Source organism: Xyrauchen texanus, chromosome 26 (genome assembly GCF_025860055.1).
Source record: "Xyrauchen texanus isolate HMW12.3.18 chromosome 26, RBS_HiC_50CHRs, whole genome shotgun sequence".
Classification (NCBI taxonomy): Eukaryota; Metazoa; Chordata; class Actinopteri; order Cypriniformes; family Catostomidae; genus Xyrauchen; species Xyrauchen texanus.
The window spans coordinates 11,048,157-11,066,402 of record NC_068301.1 but is presented as its reverse complement, the minus strand read 5'-3'; the positions used below and the strand labels follow the sequence as shown (position 1 = coordinate 11,066,402).

General features: G+C 37.2%; 1 protein-coding gene across 4 annotated transcripts in view; it reads right to left on the bottom strand.

Annotated features, from left to right (window-relative positions):
* LOC127620316 (zinc finger protein 516-like) overlaps positions 1-18,246 on the bottom strand; it is a 65,841-nt gene that overhangs the window by 45,147 nt on the left and 2,448 nt on the right. The window lies entirely within an intron of this gene.

Sequence of the window (18,246 nt, the reverse complement as noted above, 5' to 3'; positions counted from 1 at the left end):
ATCTAAAAGCTGAACATTTTTACTTTAAGAGGCTTTATATGGAGTTAGGATGAAAATAAGTTGCATTTCAAACTGTTCTGAGACCAGTGCACACAGACAGTACACTGGAGGTTAAGCCATTTACTAATTAGGGAGCAAGGGAGCATCCTATGGCATCCTTCAATACAAACTTCCTATCAAAAGTTCAGATTCAGGCTGCAGATGATGTTTGGACAACTCAACATGTTTTGCAGGAATGGGACAATGGTAATTAATACATAGATTCAGAATTTATAATGTATAATTTTGATGATGCTGGCCATTACTTTGAATCAGAATTAATTATGCTAATTTCTGATGTAATGTCTGTAACGTCTCAAAAACATAAATTCCTATCACTCCTGGAAACATAAACAATATGATAAAAAAAAAAATCTTTCTATGGTTTGGTATTATTTAAAATTTTATAACTTCATGCCATGCCATACATTTTCGGGAAAACTATTCGCTCTAGAATATTATATTTATTTATTTTTTGCTTGTTTATTAGTTGCTACTAGTTACAAATCAAAAAGGGAAATGGAAAATGCACACAGCAGTCACGCTCCGGTCTCAAAAGGTTAAAGCCAGGTACTATTTTGTGCAATTGTACTGAAAAGACGGACAGATAAAACATCTCCTTTTTGTGTTCTGCATAAGTCATACTGGTTTGGAATTACATGATGGTGAGTAAATGATGACAGAATGTTCATTTTTAGATCAAGTATTACTGACAGCCCTAATATTTTTAGTTTAAAATTATAATTTATGTTTTATACACTACTCCTGGTTGGGAATCACTGGTCTAAAGCATAAACCATGAGGCAAAATCCGATGTGTGTGTGCTGGTATGTGTGTGCACTGTGCGCATATGTTAGTTGTAGCATCAGTGCCAAACAAACATGTTGCATGTCAGTGTGTGTGTTTGATCAATCCTAAAATACCACAGGAGACCAGGCATTTCAAGAGGAGCTGTGGGTCTTTGAAACGTACACAATCAGCACAGTTCAGGCCTGCACTGGCACAACAGCAATGCTGATGTCAATCTTACACCCCAGAGAACAACAGCACTGCAATCACTGCAATACAATGTGCATGTGTTATTGATGGCCGCTGCTCATCTGGTAATAAGATTACACTGCTGTAGTAAGTTCCTCACAAAACAGTACTGTTTTGAGCTCAGTCAAAATTAATTGCTTATAAATTATGACTATGGAATGATAATAGCCACAGTCTGGTTCTAAATCAGTGTAATCAGACCACTGTTTCTCCAGTAAAGATGAAGGAGTGCTCCCCGACCTCCCTGTTCCGTCACTACAGAACACCACTCCCTAATGCCATAACGCGGTTACACAACCAATGAGCTGGGATTATTTTCCAGCCTCTGTGCACATGAAGTCTGACCAAAGATTGAAGATCTGGACATCTTGAGAGTTAAAATAATTTAGATTCCTGTTTGATAAATGACTGTGAAACTGATCAGTAGCCACCTTAGTCTCAATTGTAATTGCATTATGTTCCTTGGTACAAACCTTTTGCACAACAGATGTACACTACACAGATGATTATTTATATTGTCAAGCTGGTTCTTGCCTCCTCCTTTCCATTTTAACACGTTACAATGAAGCCGAAGCCCGGGAAGGAGGAGGGGGGCGCAGGAGGGGCTCCTTACCGGCCGCCTGCAGCGGTTGGGCCGCTGCCAGGGGTGGAGGAAACCCCTACCAGCCGCTAAAATGCAACAGGATCGAAGGGAAGATTGCCGTCCGTGAGCGGGGAGAGACTCACTACCGACCGCCTGGAGCGTGAGAACCGCTGCGAGGGGCAGAGGAGACCCCTACCATCCACCAAAACGCAGCAGGCGTTCCGTCCTCTAGAGGCCGGAAGGACTGCCTCCGATCCACCTGGGGAGGAGTGGCTGTCATCCACTACAGGGTGGAGGCAGGGCTGGACTGATAATCGGGCATATCGGGCATTTTCTCGGTGGGCCGACGCACTTTGGGGCTGATCAGGTGCAGACTGGCCATCAGGAGAATCGAGCGGGCCGGTGGGTTGGCCGCGAAAGGGACGAATGGGCCATGAAAACTAAAAATGTGCCGGCGCGTTATGCAGAACGGACCACAAAACGGCGCCACGATATGTAGAAAAGGACAGCGAACACCCCCCAACATCTTTAGGGCCAGTTGCTATGTAAAATGTCAGGCCGATTTCTCTTCCCAGTCCAGCCCTGGGTGGAGGAATGACCAAGGACCAGGCTACGGCGTATCAGAGGACTGGCGAGCACGTTTTTTTTTCTTTTCTCTCTCTCCTGCTGTCACTCTGTGTTGGCCTTTTCCTCTCTTTTATTTTTCACAAAAAAATATTGCCCCCATGGCCACAGTTTTCCAATCTTTCAAACAATTCGGAAATATATCACTTTTACAAGGGAAAGTATTTGGTAAAAACTGTTGTATAAATGTTTTTGGTTGTTTTGTCCAAGACATTTTGTCGTCAAGTTAACAGCTTACAAGTTCTCTTACATGCACTGCTGATGATACAAGTGGCGCACTATAATGCGCATACTGGAGAAAATTGGGGGTTAAAAAGGGTAATTGTAAATAAACAAATGCTGCTCCTTGCTGTTGAATACTTTTTAATGTTAAATATTTACAGACATTATTCTGAATATATAAAGAATATTATATGTATACAATATTATTCTGAGTTAATTATAAACTATTATAATGATCATGGTGGCTGGGGGGCCAATGGGGTGGCCAGTTTTTTACTGTCTCCCCTGGACCCCTCTTGGAGGCGCCACTGCTGAGAAAATGATGTAACATTCTATGAATCGATTTAAAAAAACTATCGGCCAATTCATTGGTTATTGGCCTTTTGCACCACCTTATCAGTATCGGTAAAATCCACTATCAGTCGACCTCTATTCTTTATGACTTTTATTCTTCAGTTGAACACAAATGGAGGCAAATGTTAGTTACAGTCGCCATTCAATTTCTTCGATTAAAGATTCAATGAGAGTAAATGGTGACTGAGGCTTACATTCTGTCCCACATCTTCTCTTTTATATTATAATAAAAATTATTAATATTATTAATAATAATTATCATCATTACCATAATAATAATAATTATTATAATATAAAATAATAATAATGATCGTACAGTAAAATAACTGAAATTTTGGGTAACCTCAAAAAAAAAAAGATGCCATCAGAATATTTGTAATATTACGTATAAATTGCATTATGTAGTTTAATGATACTTTTGTGTGCTTTTTTCAGTTTTATAGCAAGGCAATATCCACTGCTATCGTATTAAAAAGATGGACAGTAACATTCATCATTCCTTTTGTGTTCCAAATATGAAATAATTTTTGGGAGGACTTTCCTTTTAAAACTTTTTGTGTGAGAAAAAATCTTGGACATTATATATTATGAACACAATTTGCCTTATTTTAGAGGCAGAATTTTGTAATTGTTTAGGCTTAAACCAACAACAAAGCTTACAACAGAGAAAATAATCTGCTGAATAGTTGTCAAAGAATCCTGTAAGAATTTCTAATATTATTTTAAACCTATTGTACTGTAATAAAACAAAAATAATGTAAGAATCAAACTAGGGAACCAAATAAGATCCTACTGGATACATTTCCTAAACTTTCAGCTTGTACATTAGGATCTTATTTCTTTCTCACAGGTTTGGCCCCATTATGACTTAGTTCAAATTCTATTAGAAATACTTTGTAGTTTGTTTTATATAGTGACACTTAAGACAGACAGCTGGCGGTCACTCTAGTGTGTATAATTAGCATATTATTACATGATGGTGCATACTATTAAACAACTAAATGTGTTAGGGATAGAGGGGAAATACTTCTAAAGGTGTCCACAGGTGGTTTTGCAATGCATGTTTTTGGACGCAAGCCATACCATACAAGTGTGCATGTAAGTCTCTATTTGTGTGTGTGTGTGTGTGTGTGTGTGTGTGTGTGTGTGTGTGTGTGTGTGTGTGTGTGTGTGTGTGTGTGTGTGTGTGTGTGACAGCAGTATAGAGAGATAAGAGAGGAGAACCAGCACTAAGGCTTCTGTAATATCTGCCTGAGCCTCTGCCGTATTTCTGATAGCAGTATGACACAACACAATGTCCAAAAAACACACACACGTGTACACACTCACATAGGCATGCATACAAAGGACTTTAATCTTTTCAGTCGTTATGACCATCTTAACTCAATACATTCACACTAATTGTTTTGCACACAATCCATTTTGATGCCATAATGATAAAAACAAGCAACAAAATGCACAGAAAATCATTAAAATAAGACAAATAAGAAAACCCTTTTTGCTCTGCTTACTCATAAAATGACGGATCCACAATTAGAGGGATAGTTCACCCAAAATGTAAATCTTGCATGGAATGCAAAAAATATGGAATGGAATGCTTTTTTTTCCATATAATGAAAGTGAATTGCAACATTCTGCTTAATATCCCCTTTTTTCATGGAATAAATAAAGTAATACAGTTTTAGAATGGTGTGAGTGTGATAAAATAATGACAGAATTTCTGAATTCAATCACACTAGATCATCTCTGTCTTTGCACTTCAGTTGCTATCTTAGATGTCCCCTATTTTCTGTGGGTGACTGTTGAATTGATACAGTGAGCGTAAGTGGCTTGCAGATATGCTGGTGTGGTTGACGTGGTCTAGAGCCGAACTATAATCTGGAGGCATTAACTTGCTCTCTAAAAAAAGCTCTCTGAACAGGGATTAGATTATCATGGTAAGGCCTGCTCAGACTATCGCTCTCTCTCTCTCTCTCTCTCTCTCTCTCTCTCCATCTTTTTGTCTCTCTCCCCTCTTTTTGCATACACCTTCACAGATGGTGATAAAAACGAATGAACGTGCAACAAGAAGAGGAAAGATTTAAAATATGGGCAATTCTTTGAACTCAAACTTCAAAACTTCTTAACCATATCAGTCTCTCATCTATACATCTAGCATATGTTATGGCAAAGAGCAACCTAAACCTTCTCACTGGGTTTTAGCTGGAGAATGAGCGAATGCTGATTGGAGGGGATGCTTTTATCCCCCCCTGGGGCAGCTCGGGGTTAAGTGCCTGGCTCTGGGTTGCCAGATCTGCACAAAGAAAGTTGCTTCTGCTCTTAGATTTGACCCATATTTGGCAGGCTGCTGCTAACAATGCACAGATCATACATACACTCATTGGCTCCAACTGAACTCTTCCACTGTGCATTATCTTCATATCTAATAGAGGTGAGGGTGGGGATGGGGGGGGGGGTAATTACAAAATATTGCAATATGCCAAGAATCAATATTATTAGTTACATTTGTCTTAAATCAGAGACCACCACTCAGGGCAAGATTGTGATCAAAAGAAATGCACTCCTACATTTGTTCAATGAACAAACTTTGTATGTTTATTCAACCAAAATGCAAACTCAGAATGAGCTATGAGTCTATAACTATATTATAGTCAATATGTTTTCTGTACAGATCTAGAGGTGGAAGAGAATTGTTCATTCGAAGTATTTTGAAATTTAAAAGAAAATATCGTAAAAGATCATAATTAATCACAGTTTTGATTATATATAATACTGTATGGTGATGAGATGAGAAAATGCCATCTTTTACTCACCCTCATGTCAATCCAAACTCATATGACTTACTTTCTTCCATGGAACACAAAAGGAGGTGATGCAGAATGACAGCCTGAGTCTTCAATCACTTTCAAAATATGGAAAAAAGATGCAATGAAAGTGAATGGTGACTGAGGCTAACATTTTGCCTTACATCTCCTTTTGTGTTTCACAGAAGCAAGTCATACTGGTTGGAAAAACATGGGGGTTAATAAATGGCCATATCGGGCATTCATTTTGAGGTGAACTATCCCTTTAAAGTACAATGTTGCGATCAATTCTTGTGTTATACAGGTGTGTCAGGGGGGGTGTGGTGAAGCGCCCGTCCAGAGAGAGAGATTTACGGACAGCTGTCCGACACCTGTTTGTGTGTGTTTGTCTTTTTGGAAGTTTTATATTACACTATAATTTATATTATCAAGCCGGTTCTCGCCTCCTCCTTTCCATTAACCCCTTTACACTGGTGCCGATATCCGGAAAGGAGGAGGCGAGAACCGGCTTGATAATATAAATAATACTTTAATATAAAACTTAACCAAAAAGACAACCACACACACAGGTGTCAGACAGCTGTCCGTAAATCTCTCTCTCTGGATGGGCGCTTGACCACGCCCCCGCTGCCACAATAGACTTTCTCACAATACAGCACATCTCTCCAGTGCCTGTTTGGTTTATTGACCTAGATGGCAGCCCAAGTGGGACACTCTTCCTCTGAACCATCTGGCCTTCATAAGTATATCTGCGTCCTTGACGAGAGACATGATCACAGTCATTCGGTTAAAGCGCACAGGGCAGCCAGATGTCTTTCTCATGGCCTTCAAAGTATTGTTTCTCTGACTATTTATTTATTAATGTTCGTTTCACACTGCGATGACTCTCACATGGCAAATACTGTTTATAATACCAGAGCAATGAGTGGCAAGTATAAAAAGAGTACTACTAAGATAGATTTAAGAATGTTCTCATGAAAATATGAGTGGTGCTTCCTCGTGCAAAAGTCGCCACCAAAATGCTAGGGTGTTCTGTGTGGTTGCTAGGTGGTTACTTAGTGGCCAAAGTTGAAAGAGTTCACCCCCAAGTCTCTTTGCTTGAAAGCCCTTAGATATGGCTATATGCATGTCTATGAGATTTTTTCACCAGTTTTTTTGTCTGCCAAGTGCCAGACTGATCTCTAAGAAAAGTAAGAACATCTTTCCTAAACAAGCTACAAGATCTGACTTATTATTCATGTGTGTAGGACAAGTTGTGTTCCAAAATTTAGGGTTAGGGTTTTGCAGAAATCCCAAAACTTAAAGGGATAGTTCACCCATAAATGAAAATTCTCTCATCATTTACTCACCCTCATGCCATCCCAGATGTGTTTGACTTTCTTCTGCTGATCACTAAAAAAGATTTTTAGAAGAATATTTCAGCTCTGTACTGTAGCTCCATACAATGCAAGTGAATGGTGGCCAGAACTTTGAAGGTCCAAAAATCATATAAAAGCAGCATAAAAGTAATCCATATGACTTCAGAGGTTAAATCCATATCTTCAGGAGCAATTGGATAGGTTTGGGTGAGAAACAGATCAATATTTATGTCCTTTTTTTTATATTAATCTCCACTTTCACATTCGTCTTCTTTTGTTTTTGGCATTTCACATTATTTGTGTATATCGCCACCTACTGGGCAGGGAGTAGAACTTATGGTAAAATGAAAATAAATATTGATATATTTTTCACCCAGACCATTCATATCCTTTCTCAAGATATTAATTTAACCACTGGAGTCATATGGGTTACTTTTGTGCTGTCTTTATATAGTTTTTGGATCTTCACATTCCTGGCCACCATTCACTTGCATTGTAGGGACCTACAGATCTGAGATATTCTTCCAAAAATTGATGTTTGTGTTCAGCAGAAGAAAGAAAATTATATATGTCCCGGATGGCCCTATCCCTTTAAGTATGAGCAATAGTGATGCCTGCCTTAGCAATGAGAATGCCTGGCTCATATTTTGGAACATATTTCATAATTAAGGTTTAGCTTTCTCCTAAAAAGTGTATTAAGCTATATTGTATTATTGTGCCATTATTGTATTATTGTCAAAAAATGTGAATCTAGGCTTTAGGGTCATCGCAACAGTCTCCGCTGAGCGAATGAGCTCAGGTTTCTTTCGGTCTGTTTAGTTCAGAGAAGGACAGGTAACCTTACACCCTGGAAGCTCGCTCTTTCCTCTTTTCTGTTCTTATATTGCATGTTCTTGTTCTGGTAAGGGAAGATCTGTGTCTTTCTAATGAAACTCTGCTGTCACACCCATCTCCCATCTGGTATGTACGTATAGTGTGTGGGTGTGTAATGGTGGGTCGGAGCATACATGCAACTAGGGGAATAAGAATATCTGTGTGCATGTTGTCATTTTAACAGGAAGCCTTTGCTCTGATGAGATGTCTCACTTCCTGTTTATAAAGCAACCACTGAAGTGCAACAATAGATGGAATTTTGATGGAGCGACAGAGAGGACACCCCACTCACACCCTCCAGAGGAAAACTTCAGTTTGTCACTCTTACTGACAACAATAATACAAACATAACAACACACTGTGAAATAAGAGATGTATCAACATACTTCCTTTTGTTAATCAGACTTAAATAAAGAATTTAGTAGCACCTTCTCTATACCTTCTACTGTTATCAAACTCTGCCCAAAACAATAACTTTTGTTGTTGTTGTTGTTGTTAAACATATTAAGTTAATAACATGGGAATCTCATGAAGGAATGTACTGATCATTTCGGAAACAAAACAAAAAATAAATATAAATTTGATTTAGCATGAAGAAAATTAGCCCTATTTTGAAACCATTATAAGATGTTTGGCATTATGACAATTTTTATAAATATTAATTAAGCAATTAATTAAATGAATCCTCCACACTTACCAAATTGTTGTTTCTGTAATGCAAAAAAAAAAAAAAACATCCTGTCCAGACACAATGTTTTTTAAAGTCCTATTAGTATAAATTAGTGTGATATGATATTAAATTACAATTGTAGCCAATTTAAAAAAAAAAAAAATATTTGCAATTAATTTAATATATCATTATTTTTATTTTTTATTTATTTTATATATTTCTTGCATTAAAGTAGGCTACTGACAATTGTGGCAAGGATGTTTTAATGTTTATCATGAAAATAATATTACAATGCAAAATACCTTAATGGTCTTTAAATGGGTTTTCTTTCCTAAATGCAAAATATAATTTAAAGAAATTGTACGTATTTTGTGACCAGGGCATTTCTTGGCGGTTTTTGTGTGATTCATGCTATTTACTACATATTAAGTTTCACTACTTCACTATATTAGCTCAAACACTACAAATCAGCTTAGGTTTGACAATAGTCTCTCTCTGTTACTGTAAAAACTGCTACTTTGGCTCATGGCTGGTCAAAAAATGGTGGTGTCGAGCATTCCCGTCTCTGAGGGATATGTCATGTCAAGCACTCGGGGATTTGAAGACAGTCCAGCTGGACGTCTGGTGCCAAAATGAGGTGGATTACGCCCTTTAATCCCAGTCACCCCAAGGAAGTGAACTAAAGCTGCCCACGTCCTTCTCCAGACCACAGACCTCATTTAGCTCATCTTCCTGAACCTCTTTAAACAGGCTTGGAGTGGCAGCAGTGCTACTATCACTTGTTAAAAAAAAAAACAGATGTACTGTAAAAGACCCCACCCCTCAGGGGACCAGCAACAGTCTGCCAAGATGAATATTTACACAATATCATGTGACGACTGTTAAGACAGGTTGTCAGACATTTGCATGTTTAACACTTCCTTAGAATGCCTTAGAATTGACAAAATATATACGTTTTTTTCTGTTAACATTGAGATACTGGAATTTGTTTTGGTAGAACTTGTGTTCAATGTTCCTTCAAAAGCAATTGTCATTCAGAGAGCTGTGTTTTGATTCCACTTTTTGTAGCTCAACAATTTCAAGTAGAACATGATATAATAGCCCTACTGCCAATACAATTCTGTATAAAAAAAAAAGAAAAGAAAAAATGTTGAGGTCTTCTTGAGTTATGTGAGTACAATGTATGTACTGTATTTGAAAGATTTACAGGGCACACACTACAAAACAGATTTCTACAATGGGGGTAATTGAACAGAAGGTTCGCCTGTGCCTTTAAAAGCAATGTTTTGGATATAAGAGATTTGGCATTGAATGTTAGCTTTATTTTTCTCAATAAGTGAATTCCCTAGAGCTTGGGCTATTAATAAACGCAGAGCTCTTTCTCAGAGGAACAGCTGTTGGAGAAGCTGAAATTTGTTCATATTACACATCAAGGTTGTTGTTTTTTTTTCACATTGCAGAATGCATTCAGCTTGGTGGGCACTTACTGTATGTGTCCCAGACTTGCACTTCCTATTCACTTTATGGGAAAAAAATAAATTCACTTTAAAAAAAAAAATGAAGCACATATAACTTTTAAAGCACTAATATTTTAACTGCTTTACATTATTTGACTCTGTGCCACAGAGGAAACAAATGAAGAAATAAGCTGTTGTGTTTTTCGACATATTGTTTTACAGTCAAACCAGACCCTGAATAATTTACAGCAGTAAGGCCTTGACATCCACAGGATCCAATTAGTCGAAATCCACATGCAATCAGTCCACAGGAGAAAGGCACAACAGGGACATCTCCAGAGACAGGAGACATTATTAGCAAGTTTAAAATACAGAGAGGTGCACTGCATAAAGAGAATGACAAATGTAATGGAGATTGCACTGGTACACTGACAGAACACAGAATTCTTGAAATCAGATCAGTGAACACAGAACGTGCTACTCATATACAAATGCCTCAGTCACTCGAACAAGCCCCTGATAAGCTTTGACTGGCTGTGTAACAGCAGTGCTTTAAAAAAGCAACATCTATGGTTTGCTAGGTATAGTGTATGATATTACAGTATAAGATATCCATAGTATAATGAAGTGTTTCTCAACTCTGTTCCTGAAAGCCACACAACACAATATATTTTGAATAACTCCCTTATCTGACACAACTATTACAGGTTTTTTAGAACTCTACTAATCAATGATGAGCTGAATCAGGTGTTAAATTAGGGGTAATTCAAAATATGTAGTGCTGGGGAGCCTTCAGGAACAAGGTTGGGAAACACTGGTGTAACATTTAGTATAGTATAGTATAGTATAGTATAGTAAAGTATAGGTCCAATGGGGTTGGGAAACACTGGTGTAAATTTTACAATAGTCTAGTTGCATCAAGTCTACTATATCCATGTATCTCCATGCATATGTCTCATCATCATATCTCTCCATGCAGCGTAGACTGTTTAACATGCATGTGCTCTCGTAAAGGGACAGAGCGCTAGTTTTATTCCCACTGTAAAAAACAAAGCACATTTTCTCTCATTAATTCATCTTTAGAGATGAAGTGCCGAATGAAACGTAATAAACTTTGTTAAACCCCAGTTATGTGCCAGGAAAACACAAGCTGCTCAGTATCCAAAATGTAAGTATATATTTAATTAGGTTAGTTTCAAAATGTAATCATTAATTCGGCATGTTAATGGCATTTGATATGAAATGAAGCAGGATCACTATGGCTAATAGGATATTATTATCAGAGCTGTTCAAGCTGCAGGGTGAAGATGAATATTCATAACAGTCTACTTCATATTATCCTCATTAAACACCAGTTACATTTCTCATTTCTGGACCGTACAGGTATTTTTGTTTTTGTGCTTTGTGAATCAGGCTGTGTTGGTCTTTAGGTTGTCTGATTTCATGTTATATATATACACATTCTTAATTCATTAAATGTGATTCAGTTTGGGGGGACATTGTCTTAAAAACATAATATATGTAGAAAATAATTATCTTCAGACACATTTTTAAAGGGGTGGCTGTGGCTCATGTGGTAGAGCAGGTTGTCCACTAATCGTAGGGTTGGTGGTTCAATTCCTGGCCCACATGACATTGCTCCCAATGGCAGGCTAGCACCTTGCATGGCAGCTCTGCCGTCATTTATGTGTGAATGTGTGTGTGAATGGGTGAATGAGTCACAGAATAAAGCGCTTTGAACACCGCTAAGTTTAAAAAGGCTTTTAGCAGTCTCTTTATCTTGTTTAGAGAAAAGTGTTCATTGGTTTTCATTGTCATGTGTTCTCCCTAGTCCAGGTATTTAACCCTCATGAGTGGTGGTGGTTTAGTGGGCTAAAGCACATAACTGTTAATCAGAAGGTCCCTGGTTCGATCCCCACAGCCACCACCATTGAGTCCTTGAGCAAGGCACTTAACTCCAGGTTGCTCCGGGGGGGATTGTCCCTGTAATAAATGCACTGTAAGTCGCTTTGGATAAAAGCATCTGCCAAATGCATAAATATAAATATAAATGTTTGCCATTGTCGAGTATTGTTGGTGTAATGTTGGTTCTATAGTCAAGTCATGTTTACATTTTGTTTCATAGTCAAGCCAAGTCATGTCAAGTTTATTTAAGTCAAGTTCATGTATTGTTCACATTTAAAGTCAGGGTTCTTTGATATCACTTTTGTAAATAAACTGCACTTGGGATCATCACACTTCATTGTCATCATCTCTGCATCTACCTTGTTACAGCCAACGTTACAATAGTATAGTATACTAGTATAGTATAGTATTGTTAAGTAAGGTTGGGAAACACTTGTATTACATGTAGCATCACACAGCATAGTATAGTATTAGTACAATAGGGTTGGGAAACACTGGTATCACATGTAGCATTGTATCATATAGTATAGTATAATAACGGGTGCAAACCAATCTTTCATGTTGTTTTTTGATGTGTTATCATGAATAAACTCTCCTGTTGCTATGTGCAGGATTTTGTGAATTAGTTTCAGGATCTTCATTTTTATCTGTCCTAAAGTTTAAAAACAACTTTATACCATTTATGTAAATACATAATAAGTATTATTTTTCCTCTTATCAAGAAAGGAACCACATATTCATGATTTGAGGGACAGAAGATAACAATTTAAGCATGAACCACTGAAAAACCTATATCGGTTGACCAGTAATCTAATTATTACTTACTATCTTTAGTGGTTAAAGCCCAGCCTCTGACACAAGAGAGCAAACAAAAGCAGCAAAACAGGCAAGGTGAGTTTAGATAAAAGAATCTGTCCTTACCAGTTTACAAAGGTGTAACACTTAATAAAGCCCTGCAGCATATAAACTACCTATCTGTGAAATTTTTATCACATTTATTTGCGACTTCATCAGTCAGTCTGGGTGGTTTATATAACAAGCACAAGAGAAAAGGGGCTGTTTCAGTTATGCCTAAGTGTGGAGTTGCCAGGGGTATCAATGGCTTGCTCCTATAATCTCAAATGGAATATTTGTTAGACTTATTTAAATTTTTGTTTAATGGGGTATGGATTGGTATGGCCTAATCTTAATTACTGTATCATATGATCAGACTTTGCTATAATACATTCTTTCTGGAATAGTCTGATCTTGGTCTGATCCGATATGGCCGATTGAGTGTTAAAGTGACATAGTCACAATTAAAGGCATGGTTCATCCAAAAATGAAAAGTCTGTCATCATTCACTCATCTTCATGATGTTCCAAACCCATTTTGAGGTGAACTGACTTTTTAAAGGATGAAAGTCATGGCAATGAAAGTTGAGGAGGATTCTGGCTACTACGTGCTGGACACAACGACAGTGAGGTCATGGTCGAAACAGGGATGTGTGCAGTATACAGTACCAACCTGTTCCTGTTGGAACACTGGGCAGGAAGATACACACTGCCATCACTTGTTGTGTTACTGCCAAAGCTGTGCCCTGCTTAGCTCTCTCTGTCTGTCTGTCTGTCTCTCTCTCACTCTCTCTCTGCCCAATGCTGCCAGCTCACCCATGTGCCAAGCCCACCACTAAACACTGGGCATTACGCACACCCAACACAGCTGAGTCTGGACAAACCCTCTAAAGATATTTATATGTTGAGTGAGCCCATTTGTTTATATTACACACTGTTAGCAATTTAAAATAATGAAATCATCAAGCTATGTATTACTATTGGTGGATGACTATTAGTCAGTATTGAAAAATTTTAGGAATCCAATATAAATCATGATTTGAATAAGTGCTGGTTTAGTCAGAAGAGATAGTGTTAATTTGTGTAAATACACAACAAAAAGTGTGCATATTAAAAGATCAACACTCTGGAAAAATATGTACAGTTTACCAGTCCTATACTGAGTGAGGGTGTAATAGCTGAAAACTGAAACACAAGTAATATATCAGTGACTTTAATAGGATATTTGGTGATATATTTGTGGAATATTTGTGGTGTATAACATAATATAGCTCATCCTACACATACATTTTTATGTAGCATATACAGTAACCCCAAAAAGTAGGCCTATTGAAACTTAAAGGAATATTAAGGGTTCAATACAAGTTAAACTCAATTGACAGCATTTGCTGCATAATATTGATTACAAACAAAAAAATGGACTCATCTGTCTTTTCTTTAAAAAAAAGTAAAAATGGAGGTTACAGTATGACACTTACAATGGAAGGGAATGTGGTCAAATTTAAGAGGGTTTAAAGGCAGAAATGTGAATATCATAATTTCATAAAAGAACTTCATGTATTTTCATGTATTCATGTATCATGTATTTTTTTAACTGTAAAGTGTTTAAATCATCATTTTTACAGTCATTTTAAGTTGAAAAATTGGCTATAACTTAACATAGAAAAGATTAGTAAGCATACACAATAAAATCATGTTAAGAAGCATATTGTTTATGTCTTGTGGCAACACTTTTGAAATAGTGAATATTTTAATGTTTACGGATTGGCCCCATTCACTTCCATTGTAAACTGCTCACTGGAACACAGATTATTGCTTTTTTTTTTTTTTAAGAAAAGGAGAGACGAGTCAAAATACATTTTTGTTGTAGCCAATATTATGCCACAAATGCTGTCGGTTGAGCTTAACTTGTACTGAACCCAGAATATTCCTTTAAGCCACACTTAAAAATGTATGGATTTCAGATAACACCATATAAAAACAAGTGGCATCTGCAAACAATTAATTTTTCAGAACTAACAGAAATATCCTTTCTGAGCCATTTTTGCAATTACTTCTAACTAACTGGTATAAATGTGATTTTTAGTGGAAGTGTGCAGTCAGGTCCCCCCAGTGTAGTTCAGCACAATAACTATGGACATGTTCCACTAACATTTGTTTGAAAAAACAAAAATACAGTTTCTTAACGTTGAACACTTGTATCTATTAATATAAAATTGTAATCCTATCAAACTTATTTTTTTTAATGTTTTGTTCAGAAAGTGTGCTTGTGTTTTCTTTTAAATAAATGCCACTCGGTTTGACATATCTGTCTTAACTGTCCAAATACACTTTGCCGGGACACTGTATGTATACAACACCGCATTTATTATTAAACACCAGCCTTTTACTGCCTAATCAAAATCAAACAAGCATAAATAGGTATATAATTAAATAAATACCAACCAATTTAGGAAGACATCTGTTCTCTCCTAACCTGGACATCTTAACTCTGAAATTAAATTCTTCATGCCGAGTCTCTCCTCCCCCTCAGCTGCACCTAATCCCAGTGTTTAAATCATTTTTCTTCAGCCCTAATTTAGCCTGTTACAGGGCTCTGATGGAGGCTGGGTGTTCTTTCTATTGATTGGTGGGCTGAGCAGATTACCGTAATAGCGGATTAAGGCCCACATGTTGACCACGCGTGCCAGAGCTGCTCGGCTGTGGTGCCAACTCCCCATCAGATGGCCAGGGAAGAAGTAAAGACACATCGCTCAAGGACAATCTGTGTGTGTATTTGACATCTTGTTAAGTTACTTTATTTGCCAACTCACTGTCTTGCTAAATTATCACAAGTCATTTTAGAAATGTTGTCATGTATGATGTGGTCAGAATCACCACTGCTATCATATTTAACACGTGTTTACTTGCCTCAACACAACTCTTTGGGTGGAGACGCGCTGTGAGAGCCCGGAGTGATAATATAAATGTCATATGCTAGTGTGTAAACAGGTGTTACAGAACAGTAATTAGTAAAATATTTTTGACAGGTAACGACCAAATCACCTAACTTCATTAGGTGTGGTACATAAATGTTAAGGGTTCAATCAGGTAGGAATAGCTCCTTAAGATAACAATTGTACGTTTTCAAATTATACATTGCAGAGTTAACATTGTCACAATAATTCAAACCATCATGGTGGAGAAGATTGAAAAAAAGTGTAGATATTTCCTTTCGGAATTATTGTTCAAATGAAATTAGATGGCGATTGATTCTCAAATTGTTTGTGGATCCTTAAAAACTGAGGTAGCTAAATGTCCTTGAAGCTATTTTATATTAAACTGTAGTCAACTGTTTATCAACCAGACAGTTATTGAAATGATTACAAAACAGGTAAAACTGCACTTCAGTTGATGCCATAATCATGACTAGCATGTTTGATTTTATAAGTAACGAGTGGTATGATAAAGTAATTAAATATTGAATGGTTTCGTAAACAGCTTTGTGACATAATATAATACACTTTATGCCAACTCTGTAATTTATACTTTTAATAAACCACCTAAATGAGTGCACAAACTTCACCAACCCTCATCTTTCACTTGCTATGCCTGTTCTGTTTGAATCCTGAGTCCAAATGACACTAATGGTTAAGCAGCCTAAAATTGCTCTGGTATAACAAAGGTATTAAAATATTAAAGTTGCAAATGTAATCTTTTTTGGTGTGTCCAGATGGAGGAACTAGAAGCTTATTCAGGCCATGAGAAAAAAGAATTCCAGTAATCTACTGCTGATCCTTCACAATGGCACCCTTGTGCCTTTTGTTTTAGCCTTCCAACTGCACGTACTCAAAGCCACTGATAATGTTAATGGTCCCTTCCTCCAGCATTGGGGATCTTGAGATAGAAATGATTGCAAGAAGACTGTAAATGCTTGTTATGGTCATAGTAGAATGTCAAGGGGACATATAGGTTCAACTTCACAAGGTCGAAAAAAGTTCAAACTGTAAACTTTAAAAAGTACTAATGAACTGATTGAAAATGGTCCAGCCACAAAGGGATATGTCAAATTAAGACCAGATTCCTGAAAGATATTCTGTAAATTGTGGAATGATATTTAATCCTCTGTACATAAGCGGAAGCAGTAAAAAAACATCCATGTTCTTCGTTCTAGGTAGACTACAATAGGAGTTCAGCATATGACCCAGATATTTGGCATAAACAGCAAGGCTTCTGTTTTAACTGGCCAAGGAGAATTTTGCTTTCAATGCCTCAAACGTCTTTCAATTTCAAAAGCAACTGGTGAGCATTCCATTCTCATTCACAGAACGAGATTGCAGAAGAGCTGACTTCCTCTTAAAATCCAAAAATCTCACACCTTTCAGCATTTAAATGGTTGAACCCAAGCCCCCTGGCTTTTCTCAGATGATGAACAAAAAAGCACTGAACATCTTACCACTTTCCTTTCATCTAAAAACAGTCACCTCAGGGATTTCATAGGTTGCTGAGGTCTCTTCACAACTCAAACAAGTAGTAAAACACCCACTCACACATTCCCGAGTGAACACGCTGAGTTTGTCTGATTTGCCCTGTCAAAAGGTGTGTAGTGCGTGAATCGAAGCCAAGTAAACAACTTGCTTCATTGAGGCTTTGCAAAGTAACCAGCTGCACATGAAAAGGAAGTGACTTTAGCAAAGGCTCATGCTAATTTCTCCCACCACTACTGCAAGGCATGTGCTTTGTCTATAAGCATATAATACAAGAACTGTGTCAACAGTGCAGTGTCATCTGTTTTGTTTTTAACCAATGCCTGACACTTGGAATAACCGATAAGTTATGTTTACACCATAAAAACAGAATTTCAACCTGATCTAGCAGGAAATGTTTCTACCTGATCTACTTAAAACAAATAACCTTTGTTGATTTAACCTAATGTAGGTTGATTTAGTCATATTGAAGCAATACCAAATGAGCAAAAGGACTATTGTTCTATATCCGCAAGGCTGTGATTTGGTCAAAGATTGGCTTGTCTGTGCATTTTTTCTCAATCAGTGAAAATAGTTCCAAAAGAAGCCAAAGCACCAAAAACTCCAGTTGTTGCACTGCTCTAAAATGCTGGTTTTGAACCAGTGATGTTTAGTTTGTTAACAAATTCTTTCTTTTTTTTGAATGAATCTTAAAGGAATAGTTCACCCAAATATAAAATTTCACTCATTATTTATTTTATTTACACCTTCATGCCACGGATTACTTTTATGCTGCCTTTATGTGCTTTTTTAGCTCAAAGTTTGGTCACCATTCACTTGCATTTTATGGACCAACAGATTTTGAAATATATTTCTAAAAATCTTTGTTTGTGTTCAGCAGAAGGCAAAAAGTCATCTGGGATGGCATAAGATAATTTTCATTGGCTGATCTATCCCTTTAAGTGAACAAATCGTTGTAAGTTGTCGCCACCTACTGGCATAAATATACAATCTTCCGAAATGGTCACTAAACGACTCTGT